Below are 18,889 nucleotides of genomic sequence, written 5' to 3' on the forward strand. Positions count from 1 at the left end.
ATCATCTTGTTCTGCCTCATGAATTGAGGGGGGGGTGGATTAAATGGAGGGTTACTGGGACCAGTCATATGAACATTGAGTGGAAAAAAAAATGATCAGACTCAAACACCAAACCAAAGTCAACAACAACAGAATCAATACCCAATCTACAACAAACTATACACAGAGGGGACCAGTTACACTAGCACTCGGGAGGGGGACCAAAAAGGAGATATGGGATGCATGCTGGGAACGAGTCAAGGGAGGAAAACACTGGTGATGGGAATGGTCCTGATTCATTATCACTATGTACCTTAAATATTACTGTGAAATATTTGTAATTCACTTTAGTCACAGTAAAAATTATTTAAAAAAATAACAAATAAAGGGCTGGAGCTGTGGCCCTAGAGGTAAGGTGCCTGCCTTGAAAGTACTAGCATAGGACATATCTCAATTCGATGCTACAGTGTCCCATATGGACCCCCCACGCCAGGAGCAGTTTCTGAGCTCATAGCCAGGAGTAACCCCTGAGGGTCAAATGGGTGTGACCCCAAAAATAATAATAATAAATAAAAGGAATACCTTGAGATTAAAAAAAAGAACACTGTGTGATATAATCACATGACCTCAACATGGTTAAGAACTGTGTTTCTCAAAAAAAAAAAAAACTCAATCCATTCTTCTCTAATGTACATGGGACATTCTCCAGGATAGACTACATGCTAGCACACAAAACATACCTGCATAATATCAAGAGGATAGAAATTTTGCAGGCTACCTTCACTGACCACAAGGCCCTGAAATTATATGTGAACCACAAAGGGACACAGAAGAAAAACTTTAATACCTGGAAGTTAAACAGCCTAATACAATACTGAATAACCAGTGGGTCCGAGATGAAATCAAAGAGGAAATTAAAACCTTCCTAGAAACAAATGACAATGGAGACACAAACTATCAGAACCTATGGGACACAGCAAAAGCAGTACTGAGAGGAAAATGTATAGCTTTGCAGGCACACATCAGGAAAGAAGAAGGAGCATACCTGAATGATGCAGCTCATAGAATTAGAAAGTACTCAACAAAAGGACCCAAAAATAGGGAGACAGAAGGAAATAACAAAGCTGAGAGCAGAAATCAATGAAGTGGAAACTCAAAAAACAATCCGAAAGATCAACGAAAGCAGAAGTTGGTTCTTTGAAAAATTAAACAAGATTGATAGACCACTGGCAAAACTAACAAAGAAAGAGAGAGAGAGAAACTTGATAACTCATATTAGGAATGAAAAAGGAGAGATCGCTACTGATATGGTAGAGATTCAAAGGGTAATCAGAAGCTACTTTGAGAAACTCTATGCCACTAAAAATGAAAACCTGGAAGAAATGGATAAATTCTTGGACTCATAATCTTCCATGGTTGAATGAAGAGGATGTAACATATCTAAACACACCCATCACTATTGAGGAAATTAAGACAGTAATCAAATGTCTGCCGAAAAACAAGAGTCCAGGCCCAGATGGATTTACTAATGAATTCTTTCAAACCTTTCAAGAGAAACCTCTACCAATCCTTGGGGCCGGGCGGTGGCGCTAGAGGTAAGGTGCCTGCCTTGCCTGCGCTAGCCTAGGACGGACCACGGTTCGATCCCCCGGCATCCCATATGGTCCTCCAAGCCAGGAGCGACTTCTGAGCGCATAGCCAGGAGTAACCCCTGAGCGTCACTGGGTGTGGCCCAAAAACAAACAAAAACAAAACTAAAACAAAAAAAAAAAAAAAAGAGAAACCTCTACCAATCCTGGCAAGGCTCTTTCATGAAATCAATAAAACAGGAACGCTTCCAAATAGCTTTTATGAAGCCAACATCACCTTGATACCTAAATCAGACATAGATGCTATCAAAGAAGAAAATTATAGACCAATATTGCTGATGAATACAGATGCAAAGATCCTCAATAAAATTCTGGCAAATAGGATTCAATGCCTCATTAAGAAGATCATCCACTACGATCAAGTAGGTTTCATCCTAGGAATGTAAGGCTGGTTTAACATCCGTAAATCTATCAACATAATACACAACATCATCAACAAGAAAAATAGAAATCACATGATCATATCAATAGACACAGAGAAAGCATTTGCTAAGGTCCAACACCCATTTTTGATCAAAACTCTCAGCAAGATGGGAATGGAAGGAACCTTTCTCAATATAGTTAAGGCCATCTACCACAAGCCAGAGGCAAATATTGTCCTCAATGGAGAAAAACTGAAAGCCTTTCCTCTAAATTCTGGCACAAGACAAAACTGTCCTCTCTCACCACTCCTATTCAACATAGCACTGGAAGTACTTGCTATAGCGATTAGGCAAGAAAAAGATATCAAGGGAATCCAGATAGAAAAGGAAGAAGTCAAGCTCTCGCTGTTTGCAGATGACATGATACTCTACCTAGAAAACTCTACAGTCTCTACCAAAAAGCTTCTAAAAACAATAGACTCATATAGCAAGGTGGCAGGCTACAAAATTAACACACAAAAATCAATGGCCTTTCTATACACCAGTAGTAATAAGGAAGAAATGGACATTAAGAAAACCACCGCATTCACAATAGTGCCACACAAACTCAACGATCTTGGAATCAACTTGACTAAAAATGTGAAGGACCTATACGAAGAAAACTATAAAACTCTGCTCCAAGAAATAAGAGAGGACACGCGGAAATGGAAGCACATACCCTGCTCATGAATTGGCAGGATTAACATCATTAAAATGACAATACTCCCCAAAGCATTGTTCAGATTTAAGGTGATCCCTCTAAAGATACCCATGACATTCTTCAAAGAAGTGGATCAGGCACTTTTGAAATTCATTTGAAGCAATAAACACCCTAGAATAGCTAAAACAAACATTGGGAAAAAGAATATGGGAGGAATTACTTTCCCCAACTTTAAACTGTATTACAAAGCAATAGTTATCAAAACAGCATGTTATTGGAATAAAGACAGGCCCTCAGATCAGTGGAATAGGCTTGAATACTCAGAGAATGTTTCCCAGACATAAATCACCTAATTTTTGATAAAGGAGCAAGAACTCCTTAATGGAGCAAAGAAAGCCTCTTCAACAAGTGGTGTTGGCATAACTGGCTAGCCACTTGCAAAAAATTGAACTTAGACCCCCAGCTAACATCTTGTACGAAGGTTAAATCCAAATGGATGAAAGACCTCGATATCAGACCTGAAACCATAAGATATATAGAACAACACGTAGGTAAAACACTCCAGGACATTGAGACTAAAGGCATCTTCAAAGAGGAAACTGCACTTTCCAAGCAAGTGAAAGCAGAGATTAATAGATGGCAATATATTAAACTGAGAAGCTTCTGCATCTCAAAAGAAATAGTGCCGATGATACAAGAGCCACCCATTGAGTGGGAGAAACTATTCACACAATACCCATCAGATAAGGGGCTAATCTCCAAAATATATAAGGCACTGACAGAAATTTACAAGAAAAATACATCTAATCCCATCAAAAATTTGGGAGAAGAAATGGACAGACACTTTGACAAAGAAGAAATACAAATGGCCAAAAGACACATGATAAAATGCTCCACAACACTAATCATCAGGGAGATGCAAATCAAAACAACTATGAGGTACCACCTCACACCCCAGAGATTGGCACACATCACAAAGAATGAGAACAAGCAGTGTTGGCGGGGATGTGGAGAGAAAGGAACTCTTATCTACTGCTGGTGGGAATGCATTTAGTTCAACCTTTATGGAAAGCAATATGGAGATTCCTCCAAAAACTGGAAATCGAGCTCCAATACGACCCAGCTATACCACTCATAGGAATATACCCTAGGAACACAAAAATACAATACAAAAATCCCTTTCTTACACCTATATTCATTGCAGCACTATTTACCATAGCAAGACTCTGGAAACAGCCAAGATACCCTTCAACAGATGAATGGCTAAAGAAACTGTGGTACATATACACAATGGAATATTATACAGCTGTCAAGAGAGATGAAGTCATGAAATTTTCCTATACATGGATGTACATGGAATCTATTATGCTGAGTGAAATAAGTCAGAGAGAGAGAGAAAGATGCAGAATGGTCTCACTCATCTATGGGTTTTAAGAAAAATGAAAGACATTCTTGCAATAATAACTTTCAGACACAAAAGAGAAAAAGGCTGGAAGTTACAGCTCACCTCAAGAGCTCACGAGAAACAGGGATGAGTTTAGTTAGAGAAATAACTAGGTTTCAAAGTATGGTAATAATGAGAATGTACGAGGGAAATAGAAAGCCTGTCTAGAGTACAGGCGGGGGTTGAGTGGGGAGGAGGGAGATTTGGGACATTGGTGAAGGGAATGTTGCACTGGTGATGTGTGGTGTTCTTTACATGACTGAAACCCAAACACAATCATGTATGTAATAAAGTTGTTTAAATAAAAAAAAGAACTGTGTTTCTCAACCTCCTCAAACATGACCCCTCTTACCTGCAACTCCCCCTATATGGTTGGCCTCCTGGTTTTGTGCCATGTCCCCACTTTTGTGTGAGTTTCACCTTGCCACCATCGAATATCCTGACAGAGTTGTGCAGCCCTGTTGAGAAATGAGCCCTAAAGTACCAGGTCAAATATGTATTGCCTTGGGAGCTGGAGCTTAGTACAGAGTGTAGGGCATTTGTATTGCATGTAGCCAACCCAGGTTCCATCCCTGGCATCCATATGGTCCCCCAAGCCCACCCGGATTGATTCCTTAGCACAAAGCCAGAGAAACCCCTGAGCACCACCAAGTATTGCCAAAAATCAAACAAAACAAAGCAAAAAAAGTATATTACCTTTATACATGGGTCACACATGTCCACCAGCTGGCTGACTGGCTTTCCAATACCTGTCTCTATGAATTAGGGAAGAACATTTATGTGGAATTGATGTTCATATTTTTATATAAAGAAGATACATAAAATAATGTATTAAGTGTCTAGACCCCTTTTTCCTTCTGGGATTCTATAAATGACTCCAAGGTCCTAATTTAGACACCCTTGCTGAGTATTTCTGGCAGAGAAGGTCTGTCTTGGTAGAAAGTTTTGACCAGGCAGAAGGTAGAGATTAGAGAATTGCTCCTAGAAGCACCAGCCTGAGTGTTGGCATGACATTGTCCTCACTTCTGGTTATAATGGACTGCTCTATTATTAGGAAGTTTCTGTTTTTAGTTTTTATTTAAAGACCCATGATCTAAAAATTATTGGTTGTTGAATTTTAGGCATATAATATTTCAACACCAACTCAACCATGCCAATTCTCTCCACCAGTGCTCCCATACTCTATCATTCCCCACTTCTGCCCACCACTTTGACAAGCACTTTATAGAATTTGGTGGTTGCAGTTTAGATCTTAAACTTTAGGGGGCCGGAGCAGTGGCGTGGAACGGTAAGGCATATGCCTTACCAGCGCTAGCCTAGGATGGACCACGGTTTGATCCCTTGGCATCCCATATTTTCCCCCAAGCCAGGAGCGGTTTATGAGCACATAGCCAGAAGTAACCCCTGAGTGTCACCAGGTGTGGCCCAAAACAACAACAACAACAACAACAACAAAAAGATCTTAGACTTTTGGTTTTGTTGATTTCATGCTTCTACCTCATCCATAGTTTCTTCCGCTTTCTTCCCAAATTGGTCATTTGTTTTCCTCCTCCCCTTCCCTCTACTGTTAGTGTAATGAACAATCACAAACAGTAGCTGGTATCGCAGGAGACGGGAGGACAGGGTGTTACACCTTGTAGTTATGCTCACACTCACTGCTTGCTAGGAACCAGATCACACTGAGCATATGAAGTGGTGCCAGGATTGGAATACGGGGCCTCATGCTTGGAAGGCAGGCCTTCGAGACCTTCGCTGGGCCCAAAAGTGAGTGCTTCATTTTTATTGAAAACATACTATTTGTCAGTCTCTATTTCCATGACAGTTGGCAGGGGTCCCCTTACCTCAGATTGCCCTTTTGAGTCTATCTCTTCCTCCATTACTCTAAAGCAGACACCATCATGCAGACATAAAGTGGATACTGTGCCTGGCTTAGTTTGGAGTTATAGGTTTGTTTTTTGTTTGTTTGTTTGTTTGTTTGTTTTGCATGCTTTTGATTAACATTTATTTGAAACCAGTGCAAAATAGTTGTTCTTCAATGTCTATAATGACATAGGACTTTAACATTTATTCTCTTTCCAGGTAATAATTCACTTCCAGGCCACAGACCTAGATTCTGTTTACTTCGCCCAGCTGTGCAAAAGCACATCCAAGTGAATGACTCCAGTGCAACCGCAGTGCATGCCGCAGACCTCAGCAGCAGCGGGGGCTCGCACCTGATGGCCACTGCCTGGGAAGCCACACGGCTGTGAAGTCACATTGCAGTGTAGCACACACTTGCTCTCACCCTTAGATCATTCCTGACCAAGCAAGCATGCACATCATGGGCAGTTATCGTCTCAAGTTTTTAAAACCAAGGGAAACTTGTATACTGGGCCTGTTTTTCAGCCTATTTGCTACCTTTTTTGCATTTGATCCTGTGTGAATTTTACAAACACTGGGCTATTAAAAAAAAAGGATATTTGGACACCTGGACTCACATTCCTAGAATGTACTCATCTGGTCCTAATTCCATGTCACCAAATGACACAAACAAGACCCTGTTTACAACTTATTTGTTCTTGTTATTTTGTTATTTTTTTTTAGTTCTAAATCTTTCTGAGGAGATTATTCTATATGATGTATCTATAGCTATGTATGGCCATAGATGTATTTCTGTGTGTACATATGTACAGTATATTCTTACATGTGTACATAGAAATACAAAGATATATAAAATACATAGAAATTCCTTGTAAATATCCAAAAGGTACTGACATGAATGATGGATTTTCACATTTAAATAGTCAACATGAAGCCATGTTTAATGCTTGTATAATGTGATGCAATAAAATTTAAAATAAATTTATGCACATGGAATATTTTCAGCTGAGTATTCTGAAATTGTTATGTTTTCTTCTCCTGGAGTAAGAGGAATAATAGCTTAGTATATTATTTTTAAAAAAAGGTCTGTCCCTCCAAGATACCCCTGAGATATCAGTTCTCCATACAGAGAGACTACTCTGTTCTTTCTAAGCCATCTTAATAGTTTACATGCTACCTTCTTATTAAACAAAGCAGATTAATTAGATATTACATAGTAGAGGTGTAAATTGAAGAAAAAGAGACACAAGTTCATTTTCAATGTTCTGTACTTGAAGTTTAATAATACATATCTTATAATAGTGTTATTTTTAAAATATTTTAATTGAAGTGTCAGTTTATCTTTATTTAAGCACCATTATTACAAACATGTTTGTAGTTGAGTTTCAGTTATAAAAAAAAACACTCCCTTCACCAGTGCAACCTTCCCACAACCAGTTCCCTCCCATCTCCCTTCTCCCCCACCTCCTGCCAGTATCAAGACAGGCATTCTTCTTCTCTCACTCACTAATATTGTCATGATAGTTGTTAGTATGGTTATTAATAAGTTATAGCACTCACCAATCTTTGTAGTAAGCTTCATATTGGGGCTAGTTCTTCACACCCTCATGTCTGTTGTCTCTGGGTATTATTACAATGATGTCTTTTATTTTTCTTACAGCCCATAGACGAGTGAGACTATTCTGTGTCTATCTTTCTCCCTCAAACTTATTTCACTCAGAATAATAGTTTCTATGTCCATCAATGTATAGGAAAATTTCATGACTTTATTTTTTTTTGATGGCCACAAAGTATTCCATTGTGTGTATATAACATGGTTTCTTTAGCTATTCATCTGTTTTCAGGCATCTGGGTTGTTTCCAGATTCTGGCTATTATAAATAGCACTGCAATGAATATAGGTGTGCAAAAGGCATTTTTGTATTGTGTTTTGTGTTCCTAAGGAGAGGTCTAGCTGGATCAGATGGGAGCTCAATTTCCAGTTTTTTAGGAATCTCCATATTGTTTTCATAAAGTCTGGACTAAATGGCATTCCCACTAGCAGTGAATGAGAATTCCCAGCTCTCCACATTTCTGCCAGAACTGATTATTTTTGTTCTTTGTGATGTGTGCCAGTTTGTGGTGTGAGATGATACCTCATTATTGTTTTGATTTGCATCTCCCTGATGATTGTGATGTGGAGCATTTTTTCATATCCTTTTGACAATCTGTATTTCTTCTGTGAGAAAGTGTCTGTTCATTTTTTCTCTCCATTTTTTGATGGGGTTAGATGTTATTTTTTGTTATATTTTGTCACTACCTTGTATATCTTTGATATTAGGCCCTTATCTCATGGGTATTGGGTTTCTCCCATTTTGTGGGTAGCCTTTGAATCCTAGTCACTATTTTCTTTGAGGTACAGAAGCTTCTTAGTTTAATATAGTTTCATTTGCTTGCTTCTGTTTCTGTTTGTTTGAACAGTGCTGTTCCCTCCTTGAAGATACCTTTAGTGTCAATGTCATGGAGTGTTTTACCTATGTGTTCTTCTATATACCTTATGGTTCTAGGTCTGATCGCAAGGTCTTTAATACAGATGGATTTTACCTTTGTGCATGGTATTACTTGGTGGTCTGAGTTTGCTTTTTGGCATTTGTCTGATCAGTTTTCTCATACCACTTGTTAAAGAGACTTTCCTTGCTTCATTTTGCATTTTTTGCCTCTTTATCAAAGATTAATTGATTGTATGTCTGGGGAACATTCTCTGAATACTCAAGTCTATTCAATTGATCTGAGGGTCTCTATTTCAATACCATGCTGTTTTAATTACTATAGCTTTTTAGTACAGTTTAAAGTTGGGAAAAGTGATGCCTTCTATCTTCTTTTCCTAAGTGTTGCTTTAGCTATTTATGGGCATTTATTGTTCCAAATTAGTTTCAGGAGTGTTTGATCTACTTCTTTGAAGAATGTCATGAGTATCCTTAAAGGAATTGTATTAAATCTGTACAATGATTTGGGGAGTGTTGCCATTTTAATGATGTTAATCATCCCAATTTATGAACAGGGTATGTGTCTCCATTTCCTTGTGTCCTCTTTTATTTCTTGAAGCCATGTTTTGTAGTTTTCTTTGTAAAGGTCTTTCACCTCTTTAGTTCAGTTGACTCCAAGGTATTTGACTTTGTGTGGCACTAATGTGAATAGGAATGTTTTTTAAATGTCTATTTTTTCTATAATTATTTCTATATAAGAAGGCTATTGATTTTTTTGTGTGTTAATTTTTAGCCTGCCACTTTACTATCTGAATGTGTTGTTTCTAGAAGCTTTTTAGTAGTTATTAGGTTATTCTAAGTACAGTATCATGTCATCTACAACAGTGAGAGCTTGACTTCTTCCTTTCTGATATGGATGCCCTTGATATCTTTCTTGCCTAATTGCTATGGCAATAAATTCCAGTACTATAATGCAGTACTGAGAGGAGGCAGCCTAGTCTTGTACCAGATTTTAAAGGGAAGGCTTTTAGTTTATCTCAATTGAGAATAATATTTGCTTTTGGCTTGTGGTAGATGGCCTTGACTATAATGAAAAAGTTCCTTCCATTCCCATATTGTTGAGAGTATTTTTAAAATTTTTTATTGTGGCCATTGTGAATTACAAGTCTTTCACATTTGTAATTAAGGTGTTTAGTGACAGTGAATTAGGGCCATTCCCAACACCAGTGTTGACCTCTCTCCACTATAGTTCCCCACATGCATCTCAAACCTACATCCATAGCCCTCTGGACTACTCGTGTAACAGGTCTATGTTGTGTCTCTTGATTCTATTTTCATTGACTTTGGCTTGGGGACTTAGATCTGACCTTTTTTTCCACTCAATGTTCCTAAAACCATTTGGCCCCTGGGCCCCATCCACCTTTTTTCTTTTCTCAATTTGTAAAAAGACGAGGAAATATGAAACAGAAAAAGTGATTCAAGTTCTATGGTTCTATGGAAAAATGGGAGCCCCTGTATATATTTATATAAGTAAAATTAAAAGAAAAAAGAAAAAAGAGAAGAAGGAGAAGGTATGGCTTTTATGGCTTTTTTTTTTTTTTTTTTTTTTTTTTTTTTTTTTTTTTTGCATAGGCAGATCAAACGTTAGGGAAATTAGAAAGAAAATTCCTTTGGCCTAAGAGATACAAGGTGGCTCCATCCATGAAGCATACTGTCAAAAGACTGACTATAAGCTCTGGGCATGTTGGTTGTCCAACCCCAATGTCTCTCTTTATGATCCCAGAAAAATTTCTGCTCAGTCATGGTTGACAAAGTCAGTCTTCTGTAGAGATCTTAGTTTTTGTACAAGTCCTAAGATGAAGACTAGGATAAACTCTTTCTTTGTGGTCCCAGGAAAAGTTCTGTTTAGTCGCAGTTGTTATAGACAGTCTCTTATAAATAGAGATATTGGTTCTTGTATAGGTCCTAGGGCAGAGCATCTTCTGATTTCATCTCACCATTGGATTTTGGGATAAGGCCACCTGCCCTTAGATCAAGTTGTTGTTGTTTACTCATCATCAGGGTGTCTTATGTGCCTACCCTGGAGCAGGTTGGTGCCAGGGCAGCATTTGGGTCTCCCCCAGGGGAAGTTTGAGTCCTGGTGCTGGTGTCGTAATCTGTGCTAGTACCTGTTTGGGATATTAAGTTCAGGTTGTATGATCAATATCCAATTCATTGTCTCCATGACAAATACTTAGGGTGAAAGCCAGCTCTGCTATCCCTATTAGGTAAGAACTTCTTTCTATATGTAAGATTTCCTCATTTTAGTGTGCCTATGCAAAATGGACCAATGTCACATGATGCTCCTGGTGCAAATGGAGGTAAAAATAACAAGCTAAACAATTTCTATACCCTGATTGTAGTGAGTTCATTACCCAATCAAGACTTTTCTACAAGAATTTCCTACTAAGCAGATCCAAAGCAGGGATAGAGGAAGCTACCTCCTTTTTCCCTTTCTTCTCTTAAACAGATATTTATAGCCTCAAGAAGGACTCCTCCCATTTTTTGCTTATTTGATTTTTGTCCCTTTTTTTTTCTTCTTTCCTTCAAACAGAACCACATAACTCGAACCATCTTGTTTCGCCTCACAAACTGAGGGGGAATAATGTAGGTTACCAAGACCAAACAGTCATATGAACATTGAGTAGAAATAAAAAATTATAAGATTCAGGTACCAAATCCAAAGCCAAGGACAACAGGATCGATACCCATTCTACAAGCTAGACCCAAACGGGACCACTTATACTAGCAGACCAGGGAGTAAAGAAGGAGGATATAGGATGCATGCTGGGAACGGGGAGTGGGAGGACAACATTGGTGGTGGGAATTCCCCTGATTCAATGTCACTATATACCTAAAATTTTACTGTGAATGATTTGTAATCCACTTTGGTCAAAATAAAAATCATTATTAAAAAATAAAATGAGGAAACTATTTTTGTAATTAAAAAAATAGACACAGAATTATAACTATTAGGAAATGTATCTACAGAAACATACAAAAGAAATTGAAATCCCCTTTAAGTCTTTTGAGATATTTGGGGGTGTAGATCCAGAGCACAGTTTCATCCTGTCTCATTGTCTTGTAGAGTCGGAGTAATGATTCACAGATGTAGGGCGTCAAGTAGTGTCCTCAAGCTGAGGGTCTCTTGGGAGCCAAACTCCGTAGCAAGCAAGTCTATAGTGTGGAGGAGAGTGTAGGAGAAAAAAAGAACTGCAAGGAGTTGGTCTGCAGAAGCCATGTCTGCAGGTTCTTTCGGGGTGAGACATATAGGGATGTGAGGGTAAATTAACAATTCATTGAGGATTTTTGCATCTGTGTTCATCAGTATTTTTTCAGCTTCTCTAAGTTTTGTTATTTTAGTGACAGTTTGTTGGGAAAATATGAACTCTACATATTCTGCTGGTTTTAGGAAGAGCTTGTGTCTAGGGGAAGGTAGGGCAAGAGAGAATTTTCTGAGTGACTCCTGTTGTAAATCTCTTCATCCAGAGGTTGTAAAATCAGTCTTAAATCACCATTATCTCCTGTCCTCATTCAGTTCATGGTATGAAGTCACTCCTGTTATTATGTCCAACTTTTACTTAGTTTGACTTTGATTTAATCTAAGCTAATGGATTCCCAAAGACCTTAGATATTCCCTTCAATGGAAATGGTACATCAGAATGGCAATTAGCAGATCCAGTCTTCCATATTCAGTGCTCCCATTGATGTGACGTTCCCAAGAGTAAAATGCTCTATTTAGCAGGACCTGAACTAACATAATGCACTTTTCAGAAAGGGACACAAGAGTTTGTTGACTGAATTTTCTTTTCAAATTGGTTAAGAAGTCTGAAATATTTTATACCCACTATTGGTGAGAGGAATGTCCAAGGAACATCTCAAGATGAAGTACTATGAGAAAGTTATTTATTTCCCAAGATAAAACCTGTTATCCAGGCTTAGTTTCTAACCATTGCTTACTATGCCTGCCATTCCACCCCATGTGTTGTAAGCTAAAAAAGTGGATTGGACTCATACATACATAGCTGTTCTACTTCATGGATCAGGGAACTCCATCTTCACAATGACAATTTAATGCTGATTGTCAAGTGTTTCATTCTCCTTAAAGCAAACCTATATATATATATATATATATGTTTTACAGCATGCAATTAGTCTAATTCATTTTCATGCATGAAAGAACAAGTATGAGACTTCAACTTCAGAGAACTCTCTACAATGATGAGATTAAAGCTACTCACCTCTGAATACCCTCCAATGATTTCCAAATGGTGATTTTGGTAAGTTCCCTCAGATGCCCCCCAAATTATGAAATTTCAGTCAAAAATTTATATTTTCAGCAAAAAAATTAAGTAATGCTTGCTTCACAACTTTTACACTACAATAGTGATTGTAAGTCGTCAAAGCATTCAACTTATAGCTTATGTCTTGACAAGATGGATGAGTACTATAGGTATTATTATTGGAAATACTGCACAACCACACTTAGCTTGTCCTGTCCCCAAGATATATTTAAATTTTTTATTAATTTAAACCTAATTAAGTAGGAAGCTGTGATTATCTGGAAAACCTGATGTGCTGTTTAAAAAACAAATACTTGAATAAAATACATATTTTAGACATTTTAAAATAAATTGTTAATTTACCCTTTACTTGCTACTCATAAATCTTTTTTTCCTACTTATCAGTATTATCTGGTCTGCAATTCTCAAAATCAAGGTTGAATCCTAATCACCTGAATCCATTATCACTGTCTTTGTTTCAGTAGACTTAAGGTGACACTGAGAATTTGAACCCATTACAAAATGAAATTTTAAGGTTTTTTTCATAATAACATTTTTATTTAAGCACCATGATTACAAATATGTTTGTAGTTGGATTTCAGTTATAGAAAAAAAAACCCTTCTCTAGTGTAACCTTCCAACCAGCAATTCCCCCATCTCCTTCCTCCCCCACCCTCTGCTTGTATTCAAGACAGGCCTAATTAGAATTTTGTGTCACTACTGTTGGAAGCAGTACTAACAGTAGTTTATTATAAGGAGCTTCACTTTAATATACTTTAAAATTCAAGCTGAATTATTTATGGACTGTACAGAGTGTCTTTAGGAAAGGCCATCCTGGTGGAAACATAGGTCAAAGTCCCAACCAGTGATCTTAGTACAGTGGTTAACTGTCAGTTTATCATGTTTATCATGTTGTTCAAAAAACAGGCACTGTTTCATAGCAGGCACTATAGGCTTCTGGCTGAGCAGAACACTGTTGCTTCTTAAAGAACTGGATCAGTCTCACACATGAGCTCTTCCTTTGACAGAAGTGTGCAAATAATTCCTCCCAACATCAAACCCAAACCATAGTAATTTAGGAGTAACCTATGTTGGCAAGTACAGAAAAGCAAAAATAAATATTAAAGTCTTGGGATCTGAAGTAACACAAAACTAAATCAGACCGTGATCTTGGGCAACAGTTACTGCATGAAGTGCACACTGGGCAACATTTCTGGGATGTCTCTTCAATGAAAGACTGCTTTGGGAGGGGGCAATTGGGCCACAACCAGTAGTATTTGGGAATTACTTCCGACTCTACATTCAGGAGTATGAGCCCGGGGAATCCATATGACATGCCGGAAATAAAATCCGGATTGGCCATTTGCATGACAATCATCCTACCCACTGCATTATCCCTTCTGACTTCTGGCCCCAATGAAAGCCTTCTTGCCACTCCCTTTCCAAGTAGTACTTACTGAGAGGCTAAACTTTCAGTTCCTTCTTTTTTTGGTTGTTTTTTGTTTGATTTGGTTTGGTTTGGTTTGGTTTGGTTTGGTTTGGTTTGGTTTGGGGCCACACCTGGTGATGCTCAGGGGTTACTTCTGGCTATGCACTCAAAAATCACTCCTTGCTTGGGGGGCCATATGGGACACGGGGGTCTAGGAGGGGATCAAACCTCGGTTGGTCCTAGGCTAGCACGGGTAAAGCGGCGCCTTACCGCTTGTGCCACCGCTCCAGCCTCTTAAGTTCCTACTTGATGAGCTCTTCGCAGAAGATCACTTGATTCAAAATCTACCTTCATTAACAACCCATATCCATGACTAACTGATATTCTTGGTCTACTTTATGATTACACCAGAGGGCTTCTCTCCAAAATCTGTAGAAAATCGCTCTTCTAATCTGCACTGGAGTTCAAAATCCTTTTGTTTTGTTTTGTTTTGGGTTTGGGTTTGGGTTTGGGGAGCCACATTCAGCAGTGCTCAAGAATAGTTCCCAGCAGTGCTTGAAGTAAAGTACAATTCCTCAGCCTGTTGAGATTTCCCTCCAGTTTTCAACTGCCATTTCTATTTAAACCTGCTTCTATTATCTCTCCCACAGGTGTTGATCCTAAAAGCATTAAGGATATTAAACTCTATTCAGATTTTGTTTTCCCCAAAAAATTAAACCTATAACTCTCATTTACTTAAAAATAAACACAAGGGATGAAAACTCTTAATAGAGAGGAATTATATGAATTAATTCATTGAATAATATGTATTGGGCAATGCTCTCCTAGAGACTGAGCAGACAACTCAGGTGTGTGATTTCAGGAAGTTATAATAAAAACCAGTGTTTCATCTCCGAGCTTCTTCCTGACCTAAAACTAGACTTGAAGATTAAGCAGGGGGAGTGGGGATTTAGGTCAAGCCTGGTGGTGCTCAAGGTTGACTCTGTACTCAGGGATCACTGTTTGCAGTGTTTGGGAAATCATATGGGGTGTTCAGGGTTGAACCTGAGTTGAATACATGCAAAGCAAGTATCCTGCCCACTGTACTATCAATCCAGCCCCCCCCAAGCTATACTTTTGATGTTCAAAAACCAAGAAAATTATCTTTTTTTTTTCTGAAATTTACTGAAGCACCACTATTATGAGCTATAAACATCAAAGACTTAGTTATTTTAATGTGAGAAAGAGCCAAAAGGCAAGCACCTGATCCGGATGGTGGAGAAGAATTGATGAATTTTCTCTCTCAGATCAAAGGCATAATACTTCCTTGTATGCAGCTGAAGTGGGTTAGATCTTACAACATATACATAACATATAATCTCTCAAGGGAAAGGAGTAAGGAATAAGCTCTGAGCCCAGCCAAGAATAGATCAAACCCCCTTCACCACCACCCTCAAGAAACCTATCTTGCCATCATATTTTCTTCTGTACTTTCTCTGCCTGATTACTTCATCATACAGTGCTAATAGCCTTCCTGAGCCTATCCTGCTCTAACAGCATGCAAACCAAGGTATTTCTTGGAAGTTTTCTATTTGCTTAAGTATTCCAGTATTTTACAATTATTTCCCACAGGGCCTCAGCAGAGAGGTAAAGCAATGTATTGATCTCTTTCCTAGCATTTGCCTCTCCTTTGTTGCCTACATCCATCACAAATGGCACCATAGTTTCTATTTAATTCACTGAAACATCTCATTTCCTCCTCTGCATTCAGGGGGTGAACAGGAAGTTTTATGTTTCTTCCCTTCAAAGTCATATTATATTGTACTTCTAGTTAGATCCCAACTGACTTTGCTCTGTAACTCAAAGACTTTGGATTTTTTTTTTAATTTTCCAACTCACAAAATGGAACAAAATGCTTTCAAATTCTTAAAATTCAAAAGACAAATCAGCCAATTAAAAATGCAAAAAGGCTCTTAATCATGTCTCCAAAGAACATGTAAAAATATTCAATAAGGGGCCGGGCGGTGGCGCTGGAGGTAAGGTGCCTGCCTTGCCTGTGCTAGCCTAGAACGGACCGCGGTTCGATCCCCCGACGTCCCATATGGTCCCCCAAGAAGCCAGGAGCAACTTCTGAGCGCATAGCCAGGAGTAACCCCTGAGCGTCACAGGGTGTGGCCCAAAAACCAAAAAAAAAAAAAAAAATATTCAATAAAAATAAGCAAATGCTTAACACATTTTGCAATCATGAAACATCACAATGCAATAGTTGCATACCCAGTAAAATCGATATAATTAAAAAAAGAGAATTTAAAATATTAGCCAGGATGTGAAGACATTGAAACTTTTATGTAATGCTGATAGAAAGGTAAAATAGCACAATCTCTTTGGAAAAACAATCTGGTAGTTCCTAAAATAATTAAGCACTGAGTGACCAAGAAATTTCAATCTAATTATATACTCTAATTTCTTTGAAACATGAATATGATATGAAAACATCAATATAAAAATATGACCACATAAATATGTAACATGATTATTTATGACTGAACGTGTAAATAGTACAAATGTACATAAACTAGCTAATGGATAAATTATGATATAGTAATACAATGGAATATTGTTATGTCAAAAGTAAGTGAAGTAGTGATCCTACAACTTGGAACAACCTTAAAATAGTATGCTGGGAGGAGAAAAGCCTACAATCACAAAATACCATATATTGATTCTATTTACATGTAATATCCAAAATAGAAACATTTATTGTGACAGATTAGAGATCACTTGGGGTTAAGGAATTTGTGAGAAAATGGGGATGACTACTCAGGAATTGCATTCATTCCCTTTTGAGTGGTGAAAATGTTCCCAAATTGTGGCAATAGTTGTACAGTTCTGTGAACATAAAAACTATTGAGTTTTATACTTTATATGGGTTAGCTGTATGGTATATGACATATTTCAATTAAAAACATCTAATTGTACAAATGAAAATAAAGTCACTGAAATGGAAAATTCAATGAATAGTGAAATATACTAAAACAGCAGGAAAAAGAAATACATTTTTATTCATAGTTAGCTAATTCATCTCGGAAATATTCTAAATATAAAAATATGTAAATTATTGGGGCTGGAGTGATAGCACATGCCTTGCATGTGGCTGACTCAGGACTAACAGGGGTTCAATTCCCGGCATCCCATATGGTCCCCTGAGCTAGGAGTGATTTCTGAGCACAGAGCTAAGAGTAACCCCTAAGCGCCGCCCAAAATATTCCCAAAAACTTCCCCAAAATATGTAAATTATGAGCCAAACTGGCAGGCATGAAGGATAGGAAAACAGGTTTCAGCTGAAAAGATTTAGAGTACAGAATAGAGAAAGTAAAAAATGCAGAAATATTCAGAGATTATGGCTCAGAAATTTCCACAATTTAAAGTAATTTCTTCCCCTCAACCCGAAGTAACTTAGAAGTTACTTTTGAGGGCTGGAGAGATAGTATGATGAGTAGGGCAATTGTCTTGCATGTGGCTGACCTAGAATGGACCTCCGGGATCATATGGTCCCCTTAGCACAACCAGGAGTAATTCCTGAGTGCACAGCCAGGATCTCGGGAGATACCTCCCATCCAAAAAAAGAGGTTAAACACTCAGTTGACTATCAGTGTATTAATTTTTAAAAACTCACTTTCCTGTAAGAATTAACATAGAGAATTAATTCCCCCACTCAATTTATCTCTGGCTTATGTTTTTATATCATTTTCAGCCACTCCATTATTAACAGGAAACTATATCTTATGGGTCTTCATGATTAAAATAAAATTAGAAAATCTTTATTATATATTTACTTTTTCATTAATGTGCAAAAATGTTGAAAATTAGATTGAGAAGATAATTGTTCTTTAGAGTGGTTTATGTAATTATTCACCAGTTAATAGCCCTAATCTGCATGTACTACATTACAGTAATAGTGGTGGTTCAACTCTAATTTATAGATGAGAACAATCAAACAGAAGGGGCCATTTCCCTAAAGAACACAATCAGAGTGTCTGACGTCAGAAAAATCAAGATGGTAATTACTAATATAGGATCTCATGAACTCAACACAAAAAGATGATTTTTGTTGCAGGAGAAAGGAGATGCCCTGTATCATAGGATGTTTTACCACATTCCTAAATTCTGCAAGCAAGCACCTCCTCACCAACATTGACAAAATACATAGTTTGTCCCAAAGGTCCTCCAAATTGCAAAATCACACTGCTGAGAACAGTTGGTCTAGAGAGAAATGATGGCACAAACAAACAAAGACTAATATATATACATATTTTTGCATTCTACTTATAAAAAATCTCAATTCTTCAAAGGGTGAATGTAATTGGTCTATAGCTTTTTTTACATTCTCTTGAATAGCATAAACTTCATGTTTTAATATTTCTTTTTTTTTTTTGGTTTTTGGGCCACACCCGGTAACGCTCAGGGGTTACTCCTGGCTATGTGCTCAGAAGTCGCTCCTGGCTTGGGGGACCATATGGGACACCGGGGGATCGAACCGCGGTCCGTCCTAGGCTAACGCTGGCAAGGCAGACACCTTACCTTTAGCGCCACCGCCCGGCCCCATGTTTTAATATTTCTATGACACATGCTTTTAGAATAGAAACTATCCCACATCATTGTATTGTACACTAACAACTCATCTTTCTTAAGATTAATATA

The 18,889-nt window shown here is 37.9% G+C and overlaps 1 protein-coding gene across 2 annotated transcripts in view; it reads left to right on the forward strand.

Annotated features, from left to right (window-relative positions):
* Positions 1–6,978, forward strand: part of ANO4 (anoctamin 4) — a 388,617-nt gene extending 381,639 nt beyond the window's left edge. For both annotated transcript variants that reach the window (XM_049782805.1, XM_049782803.1), the window contains exon 28: positions 6,214–6,978. The gene's annotated coding sequence lies outside the window, so the exon portion shown is untranslated. The remainder of the gene's footprint in view (positions 1–6,213) is intronic.
* The last annotated feature ends 11,911 nt before the right edge of the window (positions 6,979–18,889 follow it).

Source organism: Suncus etruscus, chromosome 11 (genome assembly GCF_024139225.1).
Source record: "Suncus etruscus isolate mSunEtr1 chromosome 11, mSunEtr1.pri.cur, whole genome shotgun sequence".
NCBI lineage: Eukaryota > Metazoa > Chordata > Mammalia > Eulipotyphla > Soricidae > Suncus > Suncus etruscus.